We start from the raw sequence: 12,649 nt of genomic DNA on the forward strand, positions 1-12,649 counted from the left end.
CCTACATTCACTGAGAACCAATGACTTTCCTCTCTTCCTACACGTACGCATGCCTTACATCCTCGATAAAAACTTTTCACCGCTTCTAACAACTTGCCTCCCACACCATATATTCTTAATACCTTGCACAGAGCATATCTATCAACTCTATCATATGCCTTCTCCAGATCCATAAATGCTACATACAAATCCATTTGCTTTTCTAAGTATTTCTCACATACATTCTTCAAAGCAAACACCTGATCCACACATCCTCTACCACTTCTGAAACCACACTGCTCTTCCCCAATCTGATGCTCTGTACATGCCTTCACCCTCTCAATCAATACCCTCCCATATAATTTACCAGGAATACTCAACAAACTTATACCTCTGTAATTAGAGCACTCACTCTTATCCCCTTTGCCTTTGTACAATGGCACTATGCACGCATTCCGCCAGTCCTCAGGCACCTCACCATGAGTCATACATACATTAAATAACCTTACCAACCAGTCAACAATACAGTCACCCCCTTTTTTAATAGATTCCACTGCAATACCATCCAAACCTGCTGCCTTGCCGGCTTTCATCTTCCGCAAAGCTTTTACTACCTCTTCTCTGTTTACCAAATCATTTTCCCTAACCCTCACACTTTGCACAGCAAGGAAGCCGTAGGAAAACTAAACTGGGATGATTGCTTAATATATTTCTTAAATTTTAACATTACCAATATGGAGAACTAAATCACTTTTTATACAATACGTTTTTCGTAATATGCAAATAACATGACTGAATACAACAAGTTCTTGCCTACTCTCCCAGCCTTTGTAACGTGAAGTGTTAGTGACCTTACGTCACTATCAGCAGACACAGGTCAATGTTTATTGTGTCTCAGTCTTTTCTGTTTAGTGGTCCCAGTCACACGTTTTCTGTGGTCATCCTGATTGTTTGTTGTGTGTGATGATGCTGGTCTTTCATGTGATGTGGGACTGTGAGTTTCTTCCATTCTCGGTTGTCAACATCAGTACCACGGTTCTCCACGTGTTCCACATATGACAATATCCCAGCTTCCATTTTCTGTAGATAAGGCCATCATCTAATCCCTGTGGTGACACTTTCCACAGGAAGAACATGTGTGGATGATGAGGAGGATGACGGAAGAAACGGTTCACAGCAGGAGTTTACCATGGCCTGTTAAGAGCATTTCGATTCAGTCTGTGATACCGTGCGAGAGTGAAAATAATTATTGTTAATCTTTACACACACACACAGAAACACACACACACACACACACACACACACACACACACACACACACGTGTATATATATATATATATATATATATATATATATATATATATATATATATATATATATATATATATATATATATATATATATATATATACCTATATATATATATATATATATATATTTTTCTTTTTTTTTGCTTTGTCGCTGTTTCCCGCGTTTGCGAGGTAGCGCAAGGAAACAGACGAAAGAAATGGCCCAACCCAACCCCATACACATGTATATATATACACGTCCACACACGCAAATATACATACCTACACAGCTTTCCATTGTTTACCCCAGACGCTTCACATGCCCTGATTCAATCCACTGACATCACGTCAACCCCGGTATACCACATCGATCCAATTCACTCTATTCCTTGCCCTCCTTTCACCCTCCTGCATGTTCATGCCCCGATCACACAAAATCTTTTTCACTCCATCTTTCCACCTCCAATTTGGTCTCCCACTTCTCCTCGTTCCCTCCACCTCCGACACATATATCCTCTAGGTCAATCTTTCCTCACTCATTCTCTCCATGTGCCCAAACCATTTCAAAACACCCTCTTCTGCTCTCTCAACCACGCTCTTTTTATTTCCACGCGTCTCACTTACCCTTACGTTACTTACTCGATCAAACCACCTCACACCACACATTGTCCTCAAACATCTCATTTCCAGCACATCCACCCTACTGCGCACAACTCTATCCATAGCCCACGCCTCGCAACCATACAACATTGTTGGAACCACTATTCCTTCAAACATACCCATTTTTGCTTTCCGAGATAATGTTCTCGACTTCCACACATTCTTCAAGGCTCCCAGGATTTTCGCCCCCTCCCCCACCCTATGATTCACTTCCGCTTCCATGGTTCCATCCGCTGCCAGATCCACTCCCAGATATGTAAAACACTTTACTTCCTCCAGTTTTTCTCCATTCAAACTTACCTCCCAATTGACTTGACCCTCAACCCTACTGTACCTAATAACCTTGCTCTTATTCACATTTACTCTTAACTTTCTTCTTTCACACACTTTACCAAACTCAGTCACCAGCTTCTGCAGTTTCTCACATGAATCAGCCACCAGCGCTGTATCATCAGCGAACAACAACTGACTCACTTCCCAAGCTCTCTCACCCACAACAGACTTCATACTTGCCCCTCTTTCCAAAACTCTTGCATTCACCTCGCTAACAACCCAATCCATAAACAAATTAAACAACCATGGAGACATCACACACCCCTGCCGCAAACCTTCATTCACTGAGAACCAATCACTTTCCTCTCTTCCTACACGTACACATGCCTTACGTCCTCGATAAAAACTTTTCACTGCTTCCAACAACTTGCCTCCCACACCATATATTCTTAATACCTTCCATAGAGCATCTCTATCAACTATATCAGGGTTAGTGAGAGGACAAGAGCAAGGGAAGGAGTAGCAGTACTCCTGAAACAGGAGTTGTGGGAGTATGTGATAGAATGTAAGAAAGTAAATTCTCGATTAATATGGGTAAAACTGAAAGTTGATGGAGAGAGATGGGTGATTATTGGTGCATATGCACCTGGGCATGAGAAGAAAGATCCTGAGAGGCAAGTGTTTTGGGAGCAGCTGAATGAGTGTGTTAGTGGTTTTGATGCACGAGACCGGGTTATAGTGATGGGTGATTTGAATGCAAAGGTGAGTAATGTGGCAGTTGAGGGAATAATTGGTATACATGGGGTATTCAGTGTTGTAAATGGAAATGGTGAAAAGCTTGTAGATTTATGTGCTGAAAAAGGACTGGTGATTGGGAATACCTGGTTTAAAAAGCGAGATATACATAAGTATACGTATGTAAGTAGGAGAGATGGCCAGAGAGCGTTATTGGATTACGTGTTAATTGACAGGCGCGAAAGAGAGACTTTTGGATGTTAATGTGCTGAGATGTGGAACTGGAGGAATGTCTGATCATTATCTTGTGGAGGCTAAGGTGAAGATTTGTATGCGTTTTCAGAAGAGTGAATGTTGGGGTGAAGAGGGTGGTGAGAGTAAGTGAGCTTGGGAAGGAGACTTGTGTAAGGAAGTACCAGGAGAGACTGAGTACAGAATGGAAAAAGGTGAGAACAATGGAAGTAAGGGGAGTGGGGGAGGAATGGGATGTATTTAGGGAATCAGTGATGGATTGCGCAAAAGATGCTTGTGGCATGAAAAGAGTGGGAGGTGGGTTGATTAGAAAGGGTAGTGAGTGTTGGGATGAAGAAGTAAGAGTATTAGTGAAAGAGAAGAAAGATGCATTTGGATGATTTTTGCAGGGAAAAAATGCAATTGAGTGGGAGATGTATAAAAGAAAGAGACAGGAGGTCAAGAGAAAGGCGCAAGAGGTGAAAAAAAGGGCAAATGAGAGTTGGGGTGAGAGAGTATTATTAAATATTAGGGAGAATAAAAAGATGTTCTGGAAGGAGGTAAAGAAAGTGCGTAAGACAAGGGAGCAAATGGGAACTTCAGTGAAGGGCGTAAATGGGGAGGTGATAACAAGTAGTGGTGATGTGAGAAGGAGATGGAATGAGTATTTTGAAGGTTTGTTGAATGTGTCTGATGACAGAGTGGCAGATATAGGGTGTTTTGGTCGAGGTGGTGTGCAAAGTGAGAGGGTTAGGGAAAATGATTTGGTAAACAGAGAAGAGGTAGTAAAAGCTTTGCGGAAGATGAAAGCCGGCAAGGCAGCAGGTTTGGATGGTATTGCAGTGGATTTTATAAAAAAAAGGGTGTGACTGTTTTATTGACTGGTTGGTAAGGTTATATAATGTATGTATGACTCATGGTGAGGTGCCATTGTACAAAGGCAAAGGGGATAAGAGTGAGTGCTCAAATTTCAGAGGTATAAGTTTGTTCATTTTCCCCGTGGACTCATAGGAATATCTTGATCACGCGCAAAACTGTGATATATATATATATATATATATATATATATATATATATATATATATATATATATATATATATATATATATATATATATATATATATATATTGGAAAGGATCACAGTTTTGCGCGTGATCAAGATATTCCTATGAGTCCACGGGGAAAATGAAACACGAAAAGTTCCCAAGTGCACTTTCGTGTAATAATCACATCATCAGGGAGACACAAGAGAGAAATATAACAGTCAGTTGATATACATCGAAGAGACGAAGCTAGGACGCCATTTGGTATATATATATATTCCCATGAGTACACTGGGAAATGAAACACGATAAGTTCCCAAGTGCACTTTCGTGCAATAATCACGTTATGAAAGGAGATACAAGAGAGAAATATAAGAGTCATTTATTTACAAGGAAGAGACGTAGGTAGGACGCCATTTGCAAAGCAAGTGAATGTCCGAATGTGATGTCCCTGGGGTTAGGGGAGAAAGAATACTTCCCACGTATTCCCTTAAAGGGGAGGGAGCTGGGGGCTGGAATCCTCCCCTCCAGTTTTTGATTTTCCAAAAGAAGGAATAGAGAAGGGGGCCAAGTGAGCATTTTCCCTCTAAGGCTCAGTCCTCTGTTCTTGACGCTACCTCGCTAACGCGGGAAATAGCAGTTAATTCCCATTTCAATAAAGAAATGATGTTGTTGTTGAAAGGTAATGATTCTCTTATCAAAAGTTTATCATCTTTGTCCTTTTCATTGCCATATATGTATGGACTTGTCAAAACACATGAACAAAATTTTCCAGCAAGACCTATAGTGAGTTGAGTAGGCTCCATCACATACAGATTGTCAAAACGCTTAGTATCTTTATCAAGCCCTTTAGTGGGTAAGATATCAAATTCTGATATCATGAACAATGTAGATTTAGTCAACAAGCTAAACAATATCAATGTTAATTTTGATTTCAAACTTGTTAGCTTTGATGTTTCCTCACTTTTCGCAAAAGTTCCAGTTGATGACCTTTTACAATATTTATTTGATGTTTTGGATGATATTCATTTACCTGCTTTAAAGTTAGTTTTCATTGACCTGATTAAATTGCGCATAAATGACTGTGTATTTCAATTCATTGGAGAATATTATGCTAAAGAATTTGGTACTAAGTAATCTTTAATAAAATTACTAAAGGATATCTTACCTTCTAATGCAATTTGGTTTAGGTATGTAGATGATGTTCTTTGTGTTTGGCCAACAAATGAAAATTTACAAATATTTCTCCCCTTACTTAACAATTTAGTACCTTCCATCAAATTTACTGTAGAAAATGACAATAACGGTATTTTACCATCTTTAGATTGCATGATCCATAGGCAAGGAAACAAGTTTAAGTTTAGCATATACAGAAAACCTACCAGTGTATGCTCATATATCCATTATTACTCATCTCAACATGAGAGTTGAATAATCATAATTTCAATTTATGTTCCTTAGGGCATTACGTATTTGCAGTCCAGAGTTTACTGATGATGAGTTTGAGAAGATATATTCTATTGGATCTAAGTTAAAGTACCCTAGATCTGTCACTGATAAATCCCTTAAGTTAGCAAAATCGTTCTATAGAGTTTAACACAAACCTCCCACTGACACCAAGAATCTTTTAGCTCTCCCTTTTGATGATAATTTTACTTTACTTCCCATGTTGTTTAAATCCTTTAATGTAAATGTTGCCTTCAGCAACAATAACACTATAAAGAATATCGTAATCAGGAACTCACCAGAAAATTCTCCTGGGTGCATCTATAAAGTGCCATGTAGAAATTGCGATAACTTTTATGTTGGGCAGACTGGTAAGGATCTTTCTGTTAGACTTAAGTAACATGAATATAGTATAAGAACAGGACAAGAATCAAATGCCTTGTTTAATCACGTTAAAAACTACGAGCATTGTATTGACTGGAGTAATGCCATCTCAGTTATCAACTCTAACTTCAGTACAACGAGAAATATCATTGAATCTTCTATTATTAGATACTCAAAGAATTATAACCTTAATATTGGTGATGGTCTATACAAATTGGATAGCTTTATTGTTTATGAAATTTGTAAGCAATTCCCCTTCTTGTCCACATAATTAGTTTATGATACGCTCTTTGTCTGTCTTGGACAATCCCATGTTTACCAAATGGCGTCCTAGCTGCGTCTCTTCGTTGTATATCAGCTAACTAATTTTCTTTTCTTATATCTCCCTGATGATGTAATTATGGCACGAAAATGCACTAGGGAACTTCTCGTGTTCTAATTTTTCCCGTGGACTCAAAAGATGCCTGTGGCATGAGAAAGGTGAGAGGCGGGCAGATTAGAAAGGGTAGTAAGTGGTGGAATGAAGAATTATGTATATGATTCAATGTTGTAAATGGAAATGGTGAAGAGCTTGTAGATTTATGTGCTGAAAAAGGACTGGTGAGGAGAATACTTGCTTTAAAAAGAGAGATATGCATAAGTATACCTATGCAAGTAGGAGAGATGGCCAGAGAGCGTTATTGGAGTACGTGTTTATTGATAGGCGCGTGAAAGCGAGACTTTTGGATGTTGTGCTGAGAGGTGCAACTGGAAGGATGTCTGATCATTATCTTGTGGAGGCGAAGGTGAGGATTTGTAAAGGTTTTCAGAAAAGAAGAGAGAATGTTGGGGTGAAGAGAGTGGTGGGAGTAAGTGAACTTGGAAAGGAGACTTGTGTGAGGAAGTACCAGGAGAAATTGAGTGGAGAATGGAAAAAGGTGAGACTAGATGACGTAAGAGGAGTCGGGGAGGAATGGGATGTATTTAGGGAAGCAGTGATTGCTTGCGCAAAAGATGCTTGTGGCATGAGAAAGCTGGGAGGTGGGCAGATTTGAAAGGGTAGTGAGTGGTGGAATGAAGTAAGATTGTTAGTGAAAGAGAAGAGAGAGGCGTTTGGACGATTTTTGCAGGAAAGTAGTGCCAATGACTGGAAGATGTATAAAAGAAAGAGGCAGGAGGTCAAGAGAAAGGTGAAAGAGGTGAAAAAGAGGGCAAATGAGAGTTGGGGTGAGAGAGTATCATTGAATTTTAGGGAGAATTAAAGATGTTTTGGAAGGAGTTAAATAAAGTGCGTAATACAAACAAGTAGTGGTGAAGTGAGAAGATGGAGTGAGTATTTTGAAGGTTTGTTGAATGTGTTTGATGATAGAGTGGCAGATATTGAGTGTTTTGGTCGAGGTGGTGTGCGAAGTGAGAGGGTCAAGGAGAATGGTTTGGTGAACAGAGAAGAGGTAGTGAAGGCTCTGCAGAAAATGAAAGCCGGCAAGGCGGCGGGTTTGGATGGTATTGCAGTGGAATTTATTAAAAAACGGGGTGAGTGTGTTGTTGACTGGTTGGAAAGGATATTCAACATATGTATGGTTCATGGTGTAGTGCCTGATGATTAGCGGAATGCATGCATAGTGCCATTGTACAAAGGCAAAGGGGGGTATTGATTGAGAGGGTAAAGGCATGTACAGAGCATCAGATTAGGGAAGATCAGTGTGGTTTCAGAAGTGGTGGAGGATGTGTGGGTCAGGTGTTTGCTTTGAAGATGTATGGGAGAAATACTCAGAAAAACAGATGGATTTGTATGTAGCATTTATGGATCTGGAGAAGGCATATAATATAACTATGTGAGTTGATAGAGATGCTTTGTGGAAGGTATTATGAGTATATGGTGTGGGAGGCAAGTTGAAAGAAGCAGTGAAAAGTTTTTGTCAAGGATATAAGGCATGTGAACGTGTAGGAAGAGAGGAAAGTGATTGGTTCCCAGTAAATGTCGGTTTGCGGCAGGGTTGCGTGATGTCTCCATGGCTGTTAAATCTGTTTATGGATGGGGATGTTAGGGAGGTGAATGCAAGATTTTTTGGAGTGAGGGGCAAGTATGCAGTCTGTTGTGGATGAAAGGGCTTGGGAAATGAGTCAGTTGTTGTTCGCTGATGATACAGCGCTGGTGGCTGATTCGGGTGAGAAACTGCAGAAGTTGGTGACTGAGTTTGGTAAAGTGTGTGAAAGAAGAAAGCTGAGAGTAAATGTGAATAAGAGCAAGGTTATTAGGTTTAGTAGGTAAGTTTGAATAGAGAAAAGCTGGAGGAAGTGAAGTGTTTTAGATATCTGGGAGTGGATTTAGCAGCAGATGGAACCATGGAAGCAGAAGTGAGTCATTGGATGGGGGAAGGGGCGAAGGTTCTGTGAGGGTTGAAGAATGTGTGGAGGGCTAGAACGTTATTTCGGAGAGAAAAAATGGTTATGTTTGAAGGAATAGTGCTTCCAACACTGGTATATAGTTGCGAGGCGTGGGTTATAGATAGGGTTGTGCGGAGGAGGGTGGATGTGCTGGGAATGAGATGTTTGAGGACAATATGTTGTGTGAGGTGGTTTGATCGAGTAAGTAATGAAAGGGTAAGAGAGATGCGTGGCAATAAAAAGAGTGTGATTGAGAGAGCAGAAGAGAGTGTATTGAAATGGTTTGGTCACATGGAGAGAATGAGTGAGGAACGGTTGACAAAGATAGTATATGTGTCAGAGGTGGAGGGAACGAGAAGTGGAAGACCAAATTGAAGGTGGAAGGATTTAGTGAAAAAGATTTTGAGCGACTGGGGACTGAACATAGAGGAGGGTGAAAGGCGTGCAAGGAAGAGAGTGAATTGAAACGATGTGGTATACCGGGGTCGACGTGCTATTAATGGATTGAACCAAGGTATGTGAACGTCTCGGGAAAACCATGGAAAGTTTTGTGGGGCCTGGATGTGGAGAGGGAGCTGTGGTTTCGGTGCATGACAGCTAGAGACTGAGTGTGAAGGAATGTGGCCTTTCTTGTCTTTTCTTAGCGCGCGGGGGGGGTGGGGGTTGCCATTTCATGTGTGGCGGGGTGGCGTAGGATTGGATGAAGGCAGCAAGTATGGATATGTACATGTATATATATGTATTTGTCTGTGTATGTATATGTATTCATACGTTGAAATGTATAGGTATGTATATGTGCGCGTGTAGGTGTTTATGTATATACATGTGTATGTGGGTGGGTTGGGCCATTCTTTCGGGAGACAGCGACAAACTATCATAAATGAATGAATTATATATATATATATATATATATATATATATATATATATATATATATATATATATATATATATATATATATATATAGAGAGAGAGAGAGAGAGAGAGAGAGAGAGAGAGAGAATATGGTAGAGAGCATTCTCAAGTTTACCTTCACATCACTGGTTCACTACTGCTACTTGAATATCTATATTGGATATCAATTAGCGGAAAGTACGATTTCCTCCAACAAACACAAGAAACACATGATAAAGATGGAATAAGACAGGAAAGAAAAGGAACATGTGAAGCGAAAGAGTAAAATGTAAATTGTAAATTGTTTACTTGAATATGACTCACTGATTGGAATACTGGTATGAAGGCCAGAAGGGATACTTATAGTAGGGCTTGTAGTGATTCTGGTAGGGATACTGGTAGAGACTCTGGTAGGGGTACTGGTAGAGACCCAGGTAAGGATGGTGGTAGAGACTCTGGTAGGGATACTGGTAGAGACTCTGGTAGGGTCGCAGTCCTAGACCAAGGTGAGCCTCGGTCACCAGCACCCCAACCAGTAGCAGCAGCAGCAACACCCTCACTGTACCAGGGAAAACCAACTCATCTTACTGAACTCGTACGTACAAGGTAAATATATATTCTAATAAACTTAATGACTCTTTCTTATCATACGTCAGTAATACAAGATATCTAATGAACATTTAAGATGTATGATATATTGTATACATACAAATATTGCCAAGTGAAATAACACTTTTCATAAATTATTTTGTTATTCCATTACTTCTTAGATCTGTTTCTTCAGGCCCTACGTTTAAAGTACTTGATTGCCTGATTTTTGTTTATTAAGTGAGATTACAACAATACAGTTATTAGTTATTATCAAGTTTAACGTTAATGGTCAGACTTACTGTTAGATGTGCCTATAAGCTTACAATACTTTGTACTTGTATGACATACTTCTGTTAATAGTTAATCAAGTCCTCTGGTTAAGAAAGAGAATGTAACTGGTCAAATATATAGTGAGAGAATATATGGTCTGTAGGTGTTCAAGATAATTCAGTTGGTGGTTCGAACTTAAGGTTGACTCTCTAAACGACCCTGGCAGTTGTTAGGTCTAAAGTTACATATCCAGTCCACCGTCCTGTATGTTTGTCTTGTGTGTTACGTTTCCTGGTCTAATAACCCATCGCTGTTGATAGGCATGAAATCAAGAAACGTATATAAAAGACATGGAATGCGCCTCATGACTCTGATGAATCAAACATTATGGAAATATCAGAAGGTTATTTTATCATAACGTTCCGGAAATATCAAAATATCACTTTCTAAAATCTACATACTTCAATAACTTTATGTTTGTCAATTCAGAACAACGAAGTATTTTACATATGACTAGGAATGTAACGATTTCTGTTACAACGCCCAGTCAGCAGAAAAATTGTAAGGAAATGATATATTTCGCAAAGAGTTCGAATGACTTGTGTGTTTGTGTCAAGCCGTCTTCACTATTTGTGTGTTACAGGGGTCGAGTTTTACACTCGAGTTCCCCTGTCTTCTTACCCTATCATATATGTACACCAGGTCTGCTCCTATATATGTACACCAGGTCTTCTCCTATATATGCACACCAGATCTGCTACTACATATGTACACCAGGTCTGCCCCTATATATGTACACCAGGTCCTCTCCTATATATGTACACCAGATCTGCTACTACATATGAACACCAGGTCTGCTCCTATATATGTACACCAGGTCTGCTACTACATATGTACACCAGGTCTGCTCCTATATATGTACACCAGGTCTGCTACTACATATGTACACCAGATGCTACTGTATATGTACACCAGGTCTCCTACTATATATATGTACACCAGGTAAAGTTAAGTGGTTGTCATATGAAGGCCAGTCGTGTGCTTGACTTACTTGTTCCTGATGTGTCTAGCTTGGACCGTTGCTCCTGAGACTCACTCTCCTACTGATCCTCTGCTCGCCTCACCTCCCTTATATACCTCTCATCTCTGGTGGTTGACGAAGTGACCTTGACTATAATTGTTGAATGTTATGATGAAAAGACGACGATTTGACAACTCTCTTGCGGTGCCTACGTAAAATATTTTTTTGGATGTAAAAATACAAATACTTTAATGGAATAGAAAATACATGAAAAGATTTTAAAATGTATATTTTGCATCAAGAAAGAGAACTATTCATATGGAATAACAAAATTCAGTTCTCCAAAAATTACTAGCAACTACAATTCCCACTGAAAATCCCATGGTTAGATAAGTTTAACTATAAATGAAACATTTCATACGTCGTTATCAGTAGTAGGAAACCATTTCTTCCTAGGTTCTCGGGGAGGTCAGAAAGATTCCATCTTTGGTAAAAGGTTCATCATAAGAAGATGGCACGTTTATAATCTCAACCATCTACACTACGAGAGCTGACAAGAGAGGTCTGGAATAATGGCAACTTAGTTCAAGAAACACACACGAGCACAGGAGGATCTATCTGTCATCAGCTGCAATAACACCAGCAGTCAGTCAGGAAGTAGCAGGAGAAGTAAGACTTGTCCAGTACAACAACCTCCTCAAGAGTGACCTAGTCTGATCACTCTGATCTTCCTCTGCAAGTGACGTGGTCAAGCAACTCCTCATGACTGCCCCAGTACAACACTCTCTCAACTGACGTCGTGCAACAGTTCATGAGTGGCGTTACCATCCCTACCAGGAGTGACTTTGTCCACTTGCTGTTCATGAGTGGCGCTGCCTCACAAACTCACTTCGTCACGAGCCTACTTCTGGCAATAGCCCTTGTCATATGACAACCCAACTCCTGGCAATGATCGTTGTCTTATACAGGCAATGGCTCATGTCATATGACAGCACCTTCTCCTTTTGAAACACCGGCTAACGATGGGCCATTCTCAAATGTCTATAGATATATTGATCGCTGGATTTGATAAATAGAATAGATTAAGTCAACAGCATTAGAACCTGTAACATATAAACAAATACAGAAGAAAAATGTACTTAGGTCCATTGGTTCTATAATTAGACATTTAGCCTATCCATTCCTAGGGCCATCAAGGGCGTCGACGTCCAGTTATAACCAAATCAAAAAGGTATCACACCTTCTTCAGGTGGTCAAGATACATCCAAGACCATAAACACCTTCACTAGATGTACGTCCCTGTGTTGAAGATAATTCTCAGACCATAGATACTCAACGTCATTGCGGTCATCAAGAGACAAGCTTGCTTCTTGCATGTATGTGTAACCTAATATATCATAGAAATTCCTCTTAGTATCTGAAGACTGAGTAAAGCGAAAACTCGCAGTTAGATTAAGAATCAGT

General features: G+C 39.8%; 1 long non-coding RNA gene across 1 annotated transcript; it reads right to left on the reverse strand.

Moving 5' to 3' along the window:
* Positions 1-671: 671 nt before the first annotated feature.
* LOC139755131 (uncharacterized) lies at positions 672-11,359 on the reverse strand. Its single transcript, XR_011714038.1, has 3 exons — positions 11,216-11,359; positions 9,628-9,862; positions 672-1,173 (listed from the first exon to the last, which is right to left on the reverse strand). It is a non-coding gene; the product is annotated as an uncharacterized lncRNA (long non-coding RNA).
* Positions 11,360-12,649: the final 1,290 nt, after the last annotated feature.

This window comes from Panulirus ornatus, chromosome 18, assembly GCF_036320965.1.
Source record: "Panulirus ornatus isolate Po-2019 chromosome 18, ASM3632096v1, whole genome shotgun sequence".
NCBI classification, from domain to species: domain Eukaryota; kingdom Metazoa; phylum Arthropoda; class Malacostraca; order Decapoda; family Palinuridae; genus Panulirus; species Panulirus ornatus.